The following is a 16953-nucleotide window of genomic DNA, read 5'->3' on the forward strand; positions in this document are numbered from 1 at the left end:
ATGCAGATTCCTGTATAACTCTGCTAACCTCGTAGTCAGACTCTAGGCTTGGCTTCATGGACTGTCTGTACTGCAATGACCAGAGATAAGAATGCTATAAATTTGTAGAACATGTCCTTTGGCTTTCCCAACACACCTCATATTGTCAATTAACCTTAACAGTGTAACATTTTTCTTCATGTGGGTCAAAGGCAGCCCTCCTACTTGACAAGGTACTTAATAACCACTGCTCTAATATTCACTGTGTACTGCCACTTCTCAAACTCCCAACACCTGTCTGTCCCCAACCCTTAACCCAATTTGCTACCAGTGAAAGCTTAAGTAACTGTGCTGCAGCCACATGCCAGGCTTTATTTTCATCATAATTTACCACTAAAAATGTTATTCGTATTGCTTTTGGACAGTTTAGTGATCCAGTTTCAATCATATCCATAGGATATCTTTGCTACAATTGTTTGTGTTAGCTCAGTTTCCTGAGGGAATGCTGAGATAAACAGTTGGTGCTAACACTTGAATTGGAATATGGAATCCTAAGAAAGGGGAGAAAGGATGTAGGCAAAGAGGCAAGGCAGGATTGGAAGACAACTTGAGATGTTACTGTTCTGGCCATTACACTCCTTTTTCTTTCTTTCTTTTTTTATAAAATAGAAAAAATTTACATATCAACCATGGATTCCCCTGTCCTCCTTCCTTCCACCCCACGCCCATGCCCTCCCCTCAACCCAACCCCCCCATTCCCATCTCCTCCAGGGCAAGGACTCCCCTGGGGATTCAGCTCAGCCTGGTAGATTCAGTCAAGGCAGGTCCAGGCCCCTCCTCCCTTCACCCAGGCTGAGCAAAGTGTCCCAGCATAGGCCACAGGTTCCAAACAGCCAGCTCATGCACTAAGGACAGGTCCCAGTCCCACTGCCTGGGGGCCTCCCAAACAGTTCAAGCTAATCGACTGTCTCACTTATCCAGAGGGCCTTATCCAGTTCCATGGGGGCTCCTTGGCTATTGGTTCATAGTTCATGTGTTTCCACTAGTTTGGCTATTTGTCCCTGTGCTTTTTCCAATCATGGTCTCAATATCTCTCACTCATACAATCCCTCCTCTTTCTCGCTGATTAGACTCCCGGAGCTCCACCTGGGGCCTGGCCGTGGATCTCTGCATCTGCTTCCATCAGTCTTTGGATGAGAGTTCTACCACAACAGTTAGGGTATTTGGCCATCCGATTACCAGAGTAGGTCAGTTTGAGCTTTCTCTTGACCATTGCCAGTAGTCTATTGTGGAGGTATCTTTGTGGATTTCTGGGGACCTCTCTAGCACTTTGCTTCTTCCTGTTTCCATGGGGTCTTCATTTATCATGGTATCTCTTTCCTTGTTCTCCCTCTCTGTTCTTGATCCAGCTGGGATGTCCCGCTCCCCTAAACTCTCCCCTGGCCCTTCCCCTTCATTAACCTCTCCATGTCCAGTTTGCTCATGTAGATCTCATCCATTTCTCTGTCGTTGGGTGATCCCTGTATTTTTCTTAGGGTCCTCTTTACTAGGTAGCCTCCCTGGAATTGTGAGTAGCAGTCTAGTCATTCTTTGTTTTACATCTGGTATCCACCTATGAGTGAGTACATACCATATTTGTCTTTCTGAGTCTGGGTTACCTCACTCAGGATGATTTTTCTAGATCCATCCATTTGCCTGCAAACCTCATAATGCCATTGTTTTTCTCTGCTGAGTAGTACTCCATTGTGTATATAGGGGCCTGGAGAGATAGCTCAGAGGTTAAGAACACTTCTAAGAACTATGCAGCCAGTGGCCAGCAAATACATCTGCTGGGTGACTTGAAACAATCTTCGAACACATGCAGATGAATCTGTCAGGGAGAAATGGAAAGGGAATTTGTTCATTGCTCATTCTTCTCTTTAATAGGAGTTGGTATGATGAGAGATAGGTTAGATGATCTCAACCAGGGAACCATTTGACTAGAGATATTTTTATGTGTAGGAGCATTTTTTATTCTCACAAATGGGATGCTATTGCAGATAGTGGGTAAGGACCTAGGAGACTGCTACCCAGGATGCTATCCCACAAAAAAGAACTATTCAATATAAAATGCCGTTAGTGCTACTGCTATAGAGTGTAAATGGTGGTAACACCAAGAGAGACTCTGATGAGATGCCTAAGATGAATCTGATAACACAATTCCACAGGAAAACAAGATGGAAATAAGGAAGGTGCTTCACAGAAGAGCAAACATGAATGGCGAACAATACATGAAAAGATGCCAAACCCCATTAGTAACCAGGGAAATCAAATTACAGCAAGATTCCATTTCACACTCAACTGATTGGCAAAAGTCAAGATATTGAGAACATCAAGCATGAAGAAAACAGTGCTGAACGGAAGCACTCACACAGACTGCTTGTTAGCAGTGTAAACCGCTAGCACCTCTGTGGGAAAGACCTTACGGCATGAATAAAAGAGGCATGTATGCATTTATAATGATCAGTTATATCATTCTGCCCGAGTCTGTCCTATTTTTGGCAATAAACACATTGCATCCTGGGAAACTCTTAGTTCTAGGAAACTGTGACAACCTTTATCTCCTATGCTAACACAATCCACTCCCACATTTCTCTGAAAAACACTTGTACAAGCAGAAAGTATGTATATAAAATGATCATAATAACACAAGACAGAAGCAACACAAATGTCAATACCTTGCTATATTTATGTTTCAGGCAATACTTTATTCAGCAAGTGAATAAAAGACACAAATTTTGGATCAAGGTATTCCTAGAGAGAAACATGAAATCAGAAGGGTGATGTTCTACTCCTGAAAGGAAAAATTAATTTAAATTAATTAATGAACTAAGTATCAGAGTACTCATCGAACTTCATATATTTGTTTTTCCTGTTACCTATTTTTCTCTGGATATGTTATTTTATGCTTATTTGCTTCTTTTCCTAAACTTTCACCTAAAATTTTAGAAGTAGGATCAAGGAATCATCACAATGTTTGGTAAAGATAAGTGAGGGTGATATATTTCTAAGTCAGCAAAGGTGAGGATTTGGGCTCAGGTTTTTAATTCCTTTCCAGCATTTATTTCCACAATCAAGTTGCCATTCTCTCTCTGTAAGGCTTGAGATGCTAATGTTAGCTTGCTAAGCCTCACACTAAAATTGGCCACACCTGCTGACTGGGAGAATGCCAGTGTTAACACAGACCCTGGAGAACAATGGAAGCAGTCCAGAAAAACAGTAGAAAGGGGATGCTGTTCATTTACAAAGCTTAGTCTCAGAGTAAAGAAATCTGAGTTGTAAATTTTCATTTCACCATCCCTCCCATGGAGAGATCTCATTACAAACACACCCCTAATGTCAATGCACCTCTTGGAGGTGACTTGGACATATGACCAACTATTGCCATGGTACAGAGTGACTACTCAACAAATAAGAAATAAATGATAAGGTATAAAAGAAGGGTCTAGCATATTACCTAGCTCATGGCCATCGCCACCTTTGTTATTCTCTTAGAACCAGATAGTGCTCCACCCATAGCCCCTGAACATTCGAATTTCCTGTGTGCTGACCCAATGACAGCTGCAGATGGCAAACGTATGTATTTGTGCCTGAGAGCATCCTCTGGCTGTTCTTGTTTTAGTCCATATACTTGGTAGGCCATAAATGCTAGAAAATTAACATTTACCCATTCTTCCCTAGAAAGTAGTCCTCATTATGCCAAGGCAGATGTGAGAAGTGCACTAAATACCCCAGTTCAGTTTTCCAAGGTGGGATAAATTAAAAATATCCTCTAGATTATACACTGAAATTACCTAAAGGATTGTATATTTCATACTCACAACAATTAGACAATACTTTAATTTTACCTTTCTTTTCCCTGTCTCATATCTTTACTCCCTTAAAGCTGTCCTGATACTTACCATCTTCCTACAATATCATTACCCAAAGTTTGGGGTAAACAAATTAAGACACCATTGCTTTTCTCTACCTTATATTATTCTTTTTTAAATGATTTTTTCCTTATTAAGAAACTTTTTATTCATTTTACATACCAATCACAGATCCCCCTCTCATTCCTCCTCCTGCTCCTCTCCAGCCTTCTGCCTCCCAGCCCAACTCCCATCCCCTCCTCCAAAAGGGTAAGGCCTCCCATGGGGAGTCAGCAAAGCCTGGTACATTCAATTGAGGCAGGTCCAAGCCCCTCCCTGCTGCATCAAGGCTGAACAAGATGTCGCACCATGGGTAATGGGCTCCGAAAAGCTGGCTCATGCACCAGGGATAGATCCTGATCCCATTTCCAGGGGCCTCTTAAACAGATCAAGCTACACAACAGTCTTGCTTGTGCAGAGGTCTTATTCCAGTCCCATGCAGCCTCCACAGCTGTTGGTCTAAAGTTCATGAGTTTCCACTAACTTGGTTCTGTTGTCTCTGTAGGTTTCCTCATCATGATCTTGATGCCCCTTACTCATAGAATCCCTTTTCCCTCTCTTTGACTGGGCTCCTGGAGCGCAGCCTGGTGCGTGGCTGTGGATCTCTGCATCTCCTTCCATTAGTTATTGGATGAAGGCTCTCTGATGACGTTTAAGATATTCACCAATCTGATTACTGGGGTAGGCCAACTCAAGCACCCTCTCCACTGTTGCTAGTAGTTTTAGCTGGGGTCATTCTTGTGGATTTCTGGGAACTTCCCTATCCACATGATGTCTCCCTCTATCAAGATATCTCTTTCATTGCTCTCTCACTCCATCCCTGTTCCAGCTCAACCATCCCATTCCCTTATGTCCTCAGCCCTCACCCCCTTTGTTCCCCCTCCCCCAATTTACTCAGGAGGTCTCATCTATTTCCCCTTCCCAGGGCAATCCATGCACCCCTCTTAGGGTCTTCCTTGCCAACTGACTTCTCTGTGGGTTATAGTCTGGCTATCCTTTGTTTATTGCTTCTAAATCCAACCACTTCTCCTAGAAATGTCAGCTCCTTTAAAATATTATCAGTTAATTACAGTTGTATCCTGTCCAGTGGCTGATAAGACAGACAATAGAACATACCACATCATTTCAGGTCTCCTCTAATTGAATTTCTAAGATTCAACTCTCTTATATTTTTGGTTGTGAGCCTAGCCTTTAATGCCTTTAATCCCTGCATTTGGGAAGCAGAGCCAGCAGATCTCTGTGAGTTTGAGGCCAGCCTGGTCTACAGAGCAAGATCCAGGACAGACACCAAAACTACACAGAGAAACCCTGTCTCAATCTGCACCCCCCTCACCACAAAAAAAGACAACTCTCTGAGTTGAGAAGGTAGTGTTAATTTGCAACTCTGTACTTAGCTTGATGATACCCAGCACCATGGTGTTGTGTCCTAGCCAGGGTACATGTGGCATGTATATATCAGTCATTTATTATATGCTGTTAAAAAGGTCCCCTAGAACTTGACTATTTTGTTCATTGAAGACTGGGATGGTGAGACACCTCACTAAGGTGCTTGCCTTGTGATCATGAGGACCTGAGTTTAATCCCTAGAATCTATGTAAAAGAGCTGTTGTGGTTGCACACACTTGCAATCCAAGCAATAGGGAGGCATGGAAAGTCAGATTCCTGGGGATTGCTGGCCAGCCAGTTTAAACTACTTGGTGAGCTCTAGGCTAAAGAGCAACCCTGTTTCAAAAGCAAGGTAGACTGCACCTGAGGAATAACACCCGAGATAGACCTTCACATGCACATATGACACATGACATACATACACATGTGCACCCACATCCTTCGTGATACAAAAAAAAGATGCTGGATGCCTTGACTGAAGTCTCAGACTGCTCTGATGTTTTTCTGTGCTTGCTCTTTCCTGTTGAGCCATATTATTCATTTTTATTCTAGCTTTACATGTGTATACCTTATAAAATTTAACCAGTCTTCCATTATCTGGCCTTATATAACCCCTGGTCTAAGGCTACTTTATCACCAAAGGCTTTTGAAAGGAATCTGGAGTAGAGGAAAAAAAGGTGTCTGAGTTCAGAGCCACCTAAGAACCATGAGGTTTAGAAAACATTATTCTGCATTTTGTTAAGACTTCAAAATATTATTCAGTTGAGTTGTTATGAGTTTGTGTCCTCAACACTGAATTTAAGATGGTACATTCCCCATTGATGGATTTACTTCCTTTTTATATCTAAGAATAACCCAATATGGAAGTTTGAATCTTTAAGCCATTCTTTCTTTTAATTGAAAATAGAATTTTCATAGAATATATTCTGATTATTCTTATAGGTGCCCCTCTCCCACTACTTACAGATCCTCCTCACCCTCTTCTTGGCTGACATAAGCCACTAGTACTTAAATTTTATACACTTCTTATCTAGAAGAGCACCTTTTACACAGGTTATTCCTACACAGCAGTTTCAGTCCACAATGTGCCCAGTAGTCATGAGCCATTCAGGAAGCAAGGGATGACTTGCAAGTAGCCCCTCATCCATCCTTTGCCTTATTTAACTATATACCATGTTCATAAACACCATCAGTGGCTACTAGTTTCTTTTCCACTCATTTGCACACTTCACCCTGCCACCATGACACTGCCATTTACTCCAAGGCCACATCTCTCATGTTTTAACTTATTATTGTATTCCTAGAACCCAGAACAGTTGCAAACCCACAGAAGTGAACCGTTAAACACTTCACTTTTAATAACTGAACTTCCCTGTTTTATTTAGTATTGAATTATTTAAACTAAAATTTAAGAGGGAAAAACCATAATATATCTCCTTACTTTGTTTCAATGATGGCTGGGGATGAATCGAAGACTCCAGAAGAGTTTGGCTACTTCAGTTGTGCAACTTCTTCTTGGAGTTCTTTGATTTCCTTCATTTTTCTTCAGTGTTCATTTTGGCAACAGATAGAAGCATTTCATCACAGTGTATTTCTGTAACAACATGGTACCAACATGACTTTTTACTTGGAGTACTCCCTCCATGGTGTTTAGCTCCCTTTAATACTTTGCCCACACCTGTACTTTAGATTTTCTCTACTCTGTATGATCATTCCACTGTGAGTCCATCTCTACAACACACGGTAAACCATGTCGGGGTAGGGAATACACCGTGGTACCAGAATCTTGGGTATACTTTAATTACTGAACTGTCTGTCTGACATATTGTGTATTTGTACATGCATGTACAAATACACAAACACACATTGTACATGGCTACTAGGTCATACAATATCTTTCACACAAATACACAATATGCTTTGAGTTTGTTTTTTACCCATAAAGCCCCCTCTCTCCTGTTTCTAACTCTTGTCTAATTCTGATAACTTCCCTTGTTCCCTCAGACCGTTAGTGAATGTAAGGCATCACATAAATAGATTCGAGGTCGGATATCACAGGATCATATCAAGTGATACAGAGAGGCTTTTGAGAACATCCAATGTCCCTTCGTGATAATATTCATGAAGAAATTAGGAATAAGAGAATGCATCTCAACATAAAAAGCTATTTATGCCAAGCTTATAACTAATATTTCCACTATAATCAGAACAAGGTGAGATTGGCTACTTTCTCCATTCCTACTTTGGAATGCTTTAACTCTAGCAGGAGTGATAAGACAAGAAAAAAATAAAAGTGCTAGAAATAGGAAAAGGCATATATGTACACACATATATAGAGAGGAGTATATTTTATATAAAGAGTATATAGGTTTGTGTATATATACTCAAAGGCATACATACCCTTTAAAAATTCTTAGACCCAATAAACATTTCTAGCAAAGTAGCAGGATATAAAATTAACTTGAAAATCATCAATAGCCTTCTTGTACACACACACACACACACACACACACACACACACACACACACACACACACCAAAAAAACATTCTGGGAAAATATTGAAAAATACCTCATTCATAATTACCTTACACATCTCTTGGAATAAACCTAATAAGGATATGAAAGACCTCTTGTCCTGCTTAGTTTTTTATTAACTTGAAACAATCTAGAGTCCTTGGGAAAGGGGAACATCAGTTTATAAAATGATCCTACAGAGTTGCCTGTGGACAAGCCTGTGGGATATTTTCTTGTTCAATGATTAATGTGGGATGGCTCAGTCCATTGTGGGTGATGCCACCCCTGGGCTGGTGGTCCTGCATTCTACAAGAAAGCAGGTTGAAAAAGCCTCCAAGGGGCAAGTCAGTAGGCAGCATTATTCCATAGCTATTGCTTCAGTTTCTGCCTCCAGTTTCCTGCCCTAACTTTCTTTGATGATGAACTGTGATGTAGAGGACTAAGATGAAATAAACTCTTTACTCTCCAAGTTGCTTTTTGTCATGATATTTTATCATAGCAATAGAAAAGTAACTAAGACACCTCTACAATCATAACTTTAAAAATGCTAAAGAAAAAAAGTTGAGAAAGATACAAGAAAATTGAAAGATCTTACATTGTTATGGAATGGAAGAATTAATGTTGTTAAAAATGAGCATACAACCCAAAGCAATCAATATATAGAGTCAATGCAATCTACATGAAAATTTAAATTCTATTCTTCACAGAAATAAAGCACACAATCTTAAAAATTACACAGAAACACAAAAATCCCTGGATGGATAAAACAATCCTGAGCAAAAAGAATAATGCTGGAGATATCCTCATACCTGGTTTCAAATTACACTACAGAAACATAGTAACAAAAATAGGATTGTACTGGCATAAAAACAAACACAAAGATCAGCCATACAGAATAGAGAGGCTCCGAATACAAGCCTATACAGTTACAATGACCCAATTTTTGACAAAAAAAAATGCTAAAAATATACACTGACGAAAATATAGTCTCTTAAGCAACTAGTGCTAGGAGACCAAATTATCCATCCTCCTAAAGAAATGAAACTAGACCTCTATCCACGTACCAAAATCAATTCCAAATAGGTTGTTGATGTTTAATACGAGACATGAAACTCTGAAAGTGCTAGAAGAAAAAGCCAGAGAAACACTTCCATGTATTTAAGCATAAGTTGGGACTTCCTGAACAGGACTCCAGTTACTCTGAAAATGATGTCAATAGCAACAAATGGGATCTTAAGGAGTTATAAGACTTCTGTGCAACAGCCTTCAAATTGAGAGAAAAATCTTTGTCATCTATATACATCTGAAAGAGAACTAGTATCTAGTATATACAAAGAACCAATAAAGCAGTTGTATGCCTAAATACAGTCAATTCCTGCTATTTTCAGTACTATATTTTGTTACAGTCACCACAAACACTAAGTTGGAAATGAACTATTGTCCGTAGGTAAAAATGGGGTTGGGGATCTGAAAACCACCAGTAGCAACATTTCAATCAACATTTACTGCATAACCTTGTTTTATTTCAATAGGTATTGCTGAAAGACACTTTATTTGATCCATATTATTGATTAATTAGCATCAATAGCCAACAGCATCATAACTGGTACCTGCATGAAGCTTATTTAACACAAGTTTTCTTGATAGAGCTCATTAAAACCTCATCTTGCTTAAAAATGCCAGACAGCATCTCAGCACTACAATGTGGAGGGTGACATTTCAAACAGTGAAATTACCAACTGAAAGCACTAGAATGTGAAAAACCATGTGGTGGATTTGCAACTATGAAATGTACAAACAATGATAATCAACTGTGAATACATGGGCTGGACCTAAATTCTACATTTTTTTTGTTTGTTTTTCAAGACAGGGTTTTTCTGTGTAGTTTTGGTGCCTCTCCTGGATCTCACTCTGTAGATCAGGTTGGCCTCGAACTCACAGAGATCCACCTGTCTTTACCTTTGAATTTTCAGTGGACTACATTCAGAAAAAAAATGTATGCCTCAATGCTGAACGTGTTTCTAGTGTCTGTCTTTTCTTTTGTATGAGAAAAATATATTTTCAATAAAAATGTAAGTTACAAAAAAAGTTAGGAAACATTAGAATCCATCTGAGTTCCTGTCATCACTTCCTTATGTCCACCAATCTTACCCACAGAGGGTGGGAAATCTACTGTGAAGGTTTTTTGATAAAGCAACCCCACCTTCAACTACCAAAAATTTCTGGTATGAAAACATGGTACATCTATTTATATATTATGGGCATGCATGTATAGGTGTGCTGTCCAGAGGTGAACATGGTCTCTTTCTTCAAATCACACTCCATCTTACTTTTTGGAGAACAAGGAATAGGAGACCATGGTAAATGAAGACCACATGAGAACAGGAAGAAGCAAAGTGCTAGAGAGGCCCACAGAAATCCACAAAGATGCCCCACAATAGACTGCTGGCAATGGTCAAGAGATATCCCGAATTGACCTACTCTGGTGATAGGATGGCCAAACACCCTAATTGTCATGCTAGACACCCCATCCAGTGACTGAGGGAACTGGATGCAGATATCTACAGCCAGGCCCTGGGTGGAGCTCTGGGAGTCCAATTAGCAAGAAAGAGGAGGGTTTATATGAGCGAGAATTGTTGAGACCAAGGTTGGATAAAGCACAGGGACAAATAGCCAAATGAATGGAAATACATGAACTATGAACCAATGGCTGAGGAGCCCCCAGCTGGATCAGGCCCTCTGAATAGGTGAGACAGTTGATTGGCTTGATCTGTTTGGGAGGCATCTAGGCAGTGGGACTGGGTCCTGTGCTCATTGTATGAGTTGGCTGTTTGAAACCCGGGGCTTATGTAGGGATGCTTGGCTCAGCCTGGGAGGAGGGGACTGGACCTGCCTGGACTGAGTCTACCAGGTTGATCTCAATCCTCGGCGGAGTCTTTGCCCTGGAGGAGGTGGGAATGGGGGGTGGGTTGGGGGTCAGGGGAGGGGGGCAGGAGGGGGGAGAACAAGGGAATCCATGGCTGATATGTAGAACTAAATTATATTGTAAAATAAAATAAAATTAAATTAAATTAAAAAAAAAAGAAAGAAAGAAAGGCATGCTCCAGGTTCAGTAAGAGACCATGTCTAGTGTCTGTCTTAATGGGAGGTCTCGATACCAATTAACTTCAATGTTCAATGTTACACATCTCACCTTCACTAAGGTATTGGCTCTGGTACAGACACAGGCTCTCTTTTACTAGCTGGACTATTTGAGGTGATAGATTATCCCCTAGATCATTCACTTATGAACAATGAGGACAGAAGTGACTTTCTGGAATATGGCGTGGTCTACAGGATGAAATGAAAGTGACCACTGGCCTATGGTAAATAGTAAAAGTTATTAAATATGTCCACACAATCTATTTTTTTTTTTTGTTTTTCAAGACAGAGTTTCTCTGTGTAGTTTGGTGCCTGTCCTGGATCTCACTCTGTAGACCTTGAACTCATAAAGATCTGCCTGGCTCTGCCTCCCAAGTACTGGGATTAAAGGAGTGTGCCACTACCGCACTGAATTTAGATCCTAAGCCAAAACAAACAAACAAAAAAAACAGGTGCCTGTGACTCAAGAAGAATTTTTTTTTTTATAAGTCCCATCTCAGGGGTGAGTATTTAAAAAAAAAAAGAAAGAGAAGAAAAAGAGTAAGTCCCAGCTCAACTACATTTTTGTCATGCAAGGAAACAGATATCTCTGTGGTTGTAGTGTCTGTATATGAGAAGAAGTTCCCACTCAAGTTATGCTCTTATGAGCACTTTGTTGTCATAGATTATATGGTAATTTGAGTTCTCAATATTGAGCACAAAGAGCATCATGTAGTATATTTTTTAAAAAGTACAAGGATGTCATTAAAATGGTATTTGACTTTGAGATATGGGCATATTGATAAGTTACAAAACACCTTCAAAATTCTACATTATGTAAAACAGAACCTAGCTTCTCTATCAACTCTATATAGTCCACACAGTTATAGGCACCACCTGCTTGACTTCCATAGCACACTGAAGGGTGGCTGTATTCGGGCAGATATGTTTTAAGGGGTTCACAGGAAGGCAGGCATAGGTCTCCCTACTCCAAAATCTGATAATGTCTGCTGCATCATGTACCTTTCAACTTATCCCTGTTGTTTGTAGAGATGCATGATTGCAAATGGCAGATTTGGTATGTGGTTTCTGCACTGTTATGTGAAGAAAACCTGGCTCAAGAGAGTTTTGTAAGCACAAAAGATGTTAAATCCATCAACTTGAAGTCTTCTAATAATCTGCAGGATTTGGTGGGAAAGGAGAAAAGAGTCGGTTTCCCAGAATAAGCCTGACACCCAATATATTTTTTCAACTGTTATTTTCATCAGGATACAACTTTTCTAAGAAATCACTACACACCATCCTCCGCAAAATACATCTTCAGCACCATACCCTTGCACAGCAGCCCTCACTACACTCCCTAATGTGGCTAAGCGAGCACTCTCCAATGTGGTGCTCTCCCCTTCACCAGCAAGCTATGGGGTCACAGAAGGGTTTCAGGGCCAAGTTTGACAGAGTGAAAGCTGAGCAGACAGCAAGCTGGCAGGAGTAGTTTTATATACTCCTCCTCTGAGGATTTACAAACAACATCGCATTTGTTTTTGGCTACTCATCTGCCCCTCTGTGATCTTTGTCTCTACATGCGATGAAATATTTATAACTGTAGCTCAGCATCTCCATCCTCTTCCCTCTCTAATGGGAGGCGGTGTGCTCTGCTTCCACAGGAGAGAGGGTACCAAAACAGAAACACTCAACATTTCAATAAATAACACTGGGGGTGGGGTGGGGTTGAAAACATAGTTCACTCAAAAAATGAATCTTCTTTCATTCAAAGCATGGAAACTGAAGCATATGGGACCACATTTTTATAGTAATTATTTATGCACCTGCAGAGCAAAACCTCTTCTGGGAAACTTCTCAGAGACCACAGATCTGCATGCTGCACCTGGATTACCTCAAATTCTCACTAAGCACTATTTTGTTTTTCTTTTCATGCAGTAATGAAGCTCATTTTTAAAAAGGCATGTTCTCCTTTCCTGCAGAATAAACCTGTGCTTGAACGTTTGGCCTCTTCACTCCTCTGAGACAGTGAAAGAATTGTGCTTTTCAAGGGCTAGAAACTAAACTCTCATGTAAACGCTCTTTTTATTTGGTATGGCACAGATGACGGGTCAGCTTTGATTTTTGGGAGTATCTATTCTTTATACAGAAAACCAAAGTGAACAATCAGGTTGGAAGACACTGGTTTTCTGGTCTAGTAGAAAAGCACTTATGTTTTTATATACTGGCTGCATCAGGCTCCACGTCCATTGAAATGAACTTGATTTAACTTATCTGACTGAACTGTTCCATATGTGGACTTTCTTAACATAAGCCCAAAGTCATGGTGGCCCTCGTACAATTTTCAGAGAACGAAGTGAAATCATGCACATGAAAGACCATACAGAGTATCATACAATATTAGTTATTGTAATTTATATAATGCTATTTTAATTAAGTGCATGAGTAATTTAAATTTAATCTGATATAGGAAATGGAAATCGATCCCCTCAAAACCTGATGATATTTCTGGACTCTTCCATCATTTTTAATGGGAGAGCACCTGTCATCTGAACTAGGCCTGGATTTCCTGTGACATTGGACACATGAGAGAATGTGACACACTGGACATGATAGTGTGAAGTACAAATAGGGAGAGCTATGGAGAGCGGGGTGGGGGCTATCACCCCACACATATTCATGATTATCTCCATCCAGGGTGGTATTCCTGAATGGGGGTCTTCAACAGGAGACTATGAGATTATTTATATATATCTCAATTTATTTTTTGTGAAATTGGATATGAGTAAAAATCACATCGCTCTGGCTTTACTCTGACAAGTAACCAGCCCTAGCAATATTGGAAGTATTTGTGCCCAAGAAAATCCAAACCTAATTAAGCCACGTTGCAGTGGCTCTGGCACCTTGACACAGCATTTGCACTTTGAACAAACAGCAGATATTGGATTTTTTTATAACACAAAAACCAAGAAAAATAACCACCACCATACCGCAAATGTATTTTAATGTTTCTAATATGCCATGCAAGTTCATGGGTCTCCTTTGCAACTCTAAATATTTTTCTTATGTGTCTTAAAACATTACGTGGTTGCTCAGCTAACACAACAATTCCACACCTTAGTCTATACTCAGATCTGAAAGCACACACATAATCAAATGAGATTGGTCATAGTGCTACTATTTATAATACATAAAAATGTTTGAACACAAAACATTTGTGTTCAAAAAACACAAATGTCCATTAAAGGATCAATGGATGAGTAAAATATGATATATTAATATAGTGGAATATCATCCAGGCATAAAAATTAATGAAAAATTTAAACTTGCTATAAAGTGGATAAGCATTATACTAAAGATGGGAATAGTGGCTCACACCTATAATTTCAGCCCCTGGGAGGTAAGGTCAAGTAGACACCAGCCTGGGCTACCCTGTGAGTTTTAGGCTGTATTGGGTACAGGGTATTTCAGTTCACCCTCCTAACTCTACACTCAACAATTCCACCAAGTAAAAGAAGCTAGATATTAAAAACTTCTGTTTGATTTCAGTCAAATTTAACATCAAGAATAGGTAAAAGTACTGAAACAGAATTCAGGTTGTTCATTATTAAGGCTTGGGATTTAGGTAAGTAAGAGGTATAGAGTTTTATTTTGTAGCTAAAGAAGAATCTTGGAATTAGAAGTAGTGGTTGTAAAACTTCATAAGTATATAGATTCTATTGAGTTGTTCACTGTAAATTGGTTTCATTCTATGTGAATTTTATCTCAATAAGCCAATAAATGAAACTTTATTTTGAAAATCAATTTCTTATCTTTCTATCAGTGCAAAAGAAGCACATGACTTGGCAAAGAGAGCCATCTCTGCAAGTAGGTAAAGTTTCCGGGTATGTATGGTCTCCTAGGTCTATGTGAAGAATTTGCTCTAGGATTTTGCACAGTCATCCAAATTTTCCCATGAAAGTGTCCTCCCTTAGCCTTGAGCTAAATTTAGGAGGGAATAAACACATAGCCAATGAATATAAAATAGCTAGCTAAACAATACTTTTCATATATCTATAATACTCTTAGAAGAATGTGCTAGAAAGCCCACTTGAATAGGAAATACTAAAAATATGTCAACATAACAGCATACCACACATCTTGAATAAACAGAGAAGCCCTATTCAGCAGCAGTACCCTCCCATGTACTATGGCACCTATTTTGGTGTATCACAAGAATAATGGTTCTAGATTGTTATTCTATTATCTATAGATTATTTTTCCATTCAATACATTATATTGATATACACTACTAGATATGCATCTAGTAGTGACATGCTATGTAAGAAAAACAATTGGTTATGAATGAAAGGGATAGCAAATTCTTGTAAAATGTTGGGAAGATTGTGGTGATATTGTGGTCCCCAAAATATTGTGCACCCTAATAAACTTATCTGGGCTCAGAGAACAAAACAGCTACTAGATATATAGGCCAGAAAATGATGGCACACACACCTTTAATCCTAGCATTCCGAAGGCAGAAATCTATCTGGATCTCTGTGAGTTCAAAGCCACACTGGAAACAGCCAGGCATGGTGATTCATGCCTTTAATCCCAGGAAGTGATGGCAGAAAGCAGAAAGGTATATAAGGTGTGAGGACCAGGAACGAGTGCTGGATAAGCTTTTAGGCTTTTAGCAGCAGTTCAGCTGAGATCCATTCAGATGAGGACACGGAGGTTTCCAGTCTGAGGAAGCAGGATCAGCTGAGGAATTGGCAAGGTGAGGTGGCTGTGGCTTGTTCTGTTTCTCTGATCATTCAGTGTTCAGCCCAATACCTGCCTCCAGGTTTGATTTTATTAATAAGACTTTCTAACAATTCATGCTACAGAAGATACTCAGGAAAGGAGTATCTCTCAATGATAGAGCCCTTGCCTAGTATGCATGAGGCCCTGGGTTTAGGCTATAGCACTGGAGAAAAAGGGTTCGGAAACATTTGGGAAAAAAGCTGAACAAGCTATGCATATGGATGTTGTGGTGTTTTCAATGAGAATGGCCCATAGGCTCACATGTTTGAACACATGGGTCCCAGTTGGTGGAACTGTTTGGAAAGGATTAGGGGGTTTGACCTTGTTGGATATAAGTTGCATTACTGGAGGAGGGCTTTGAGGTTTCAAAAATTCACACCATTCCTAGCATTCTTTTTTCTACTAGTGGTTGTGGATCACAATGTGAGCTCTCAGCAGTTCTTAATTCTATGCCTTTACTCCACCATCATGATCAAATCCTCTGAAACAGTAAGCACCAAATTAAATGCTTTCTTTTAAATGTTGCTTTGGTCATGTATTTTATAACAGCAACAAAAAAGTAACCAAGACAGAAGAATAGGGAAGCATTTTAGCATTTCCCCTGGAATGCTGAAACATTTTTTTAAGTAACATTTAGAAAAAGTTTATTTCAGCTGTTATTATTGCTCTTAGCAATGATACATGACCATATTCAGAACTTCAAACTTTAAAATACTTCAATTGTATTTATTCAATATTAGATTTCAGAGCACTTTAAAGTTGTCCACTAGTATCACCAACTACAAAACACAGGTGCTAGTCCATATTTTCTTTGTTATGAGTATGAGTTTCATGTTATCTTCATACTTCACAGTATTTTGTGTCCAATAAGTAACAAATATTTCTTGTTTTCAAAAATGTCATCCTTCATCAGTTCACCATCAAACAAGAAACATGTTATTCCATCCACAATTATTATTAGAATGATGAGCAAAAACTGAATTATTATGAAATACTCTATAAAACAATAGCTGTATCCCACTCATTGCAAAACAAATGCATCCCATCTCAACTTCTTGCTTGGCTGTAGCACTCAGATAACTAAAGCAATACCAACTTCATGCAACAGGTGCAGATACATGATGCAGAATGTTGGTATGGGAAGAGAAATTGTCTTAGCATTCTCTGTTAAAGCTGTCTGTCTACAGATTTTGAAAAAATGACTATGTAAAGTTATT

General features: G+C 39.4%; 1 protein-coding gene across 1 annotated transcript in view; it reads right to left on the reverse strand.

Moving 5' to 3' along the window:
• The window catches only part of Pak5 (p21 (RAC1) activated kinase 5), a 305931-nt gene that overhangs the window by 179662 nt on the left and 109316 nt on the right, over window positions 1-16953 (reverse strand). The window contains exon 2 of the mRNA XM_006983961.4: window positions 6757-6909. The gene's annotated coding sequence lies outside the window, so the exon portion shown is untranslated. The remainder of the gene's footprint in view (window positions 1-6756; window positions 6910-16953) is intronic.

Source organism: Peromyscus maniculatus, chromosome 4, assembly GCF_049852395.1.
Source record: "Peromyscus maniculatus bairdii isolate BWxNUB_F1_BW_parent chromosome 4, HU_Pman_BW_mat_3.1, whole genome shotgun sequence".
In the NCBI taxonomy this organism is placed as follows: domain Eukaryota; kingdom Metazoa; phylum Chordata; class Mammalia; order Rodentia; family Cricetidae; genus Peromyscus; species Peromyscus maniculatus.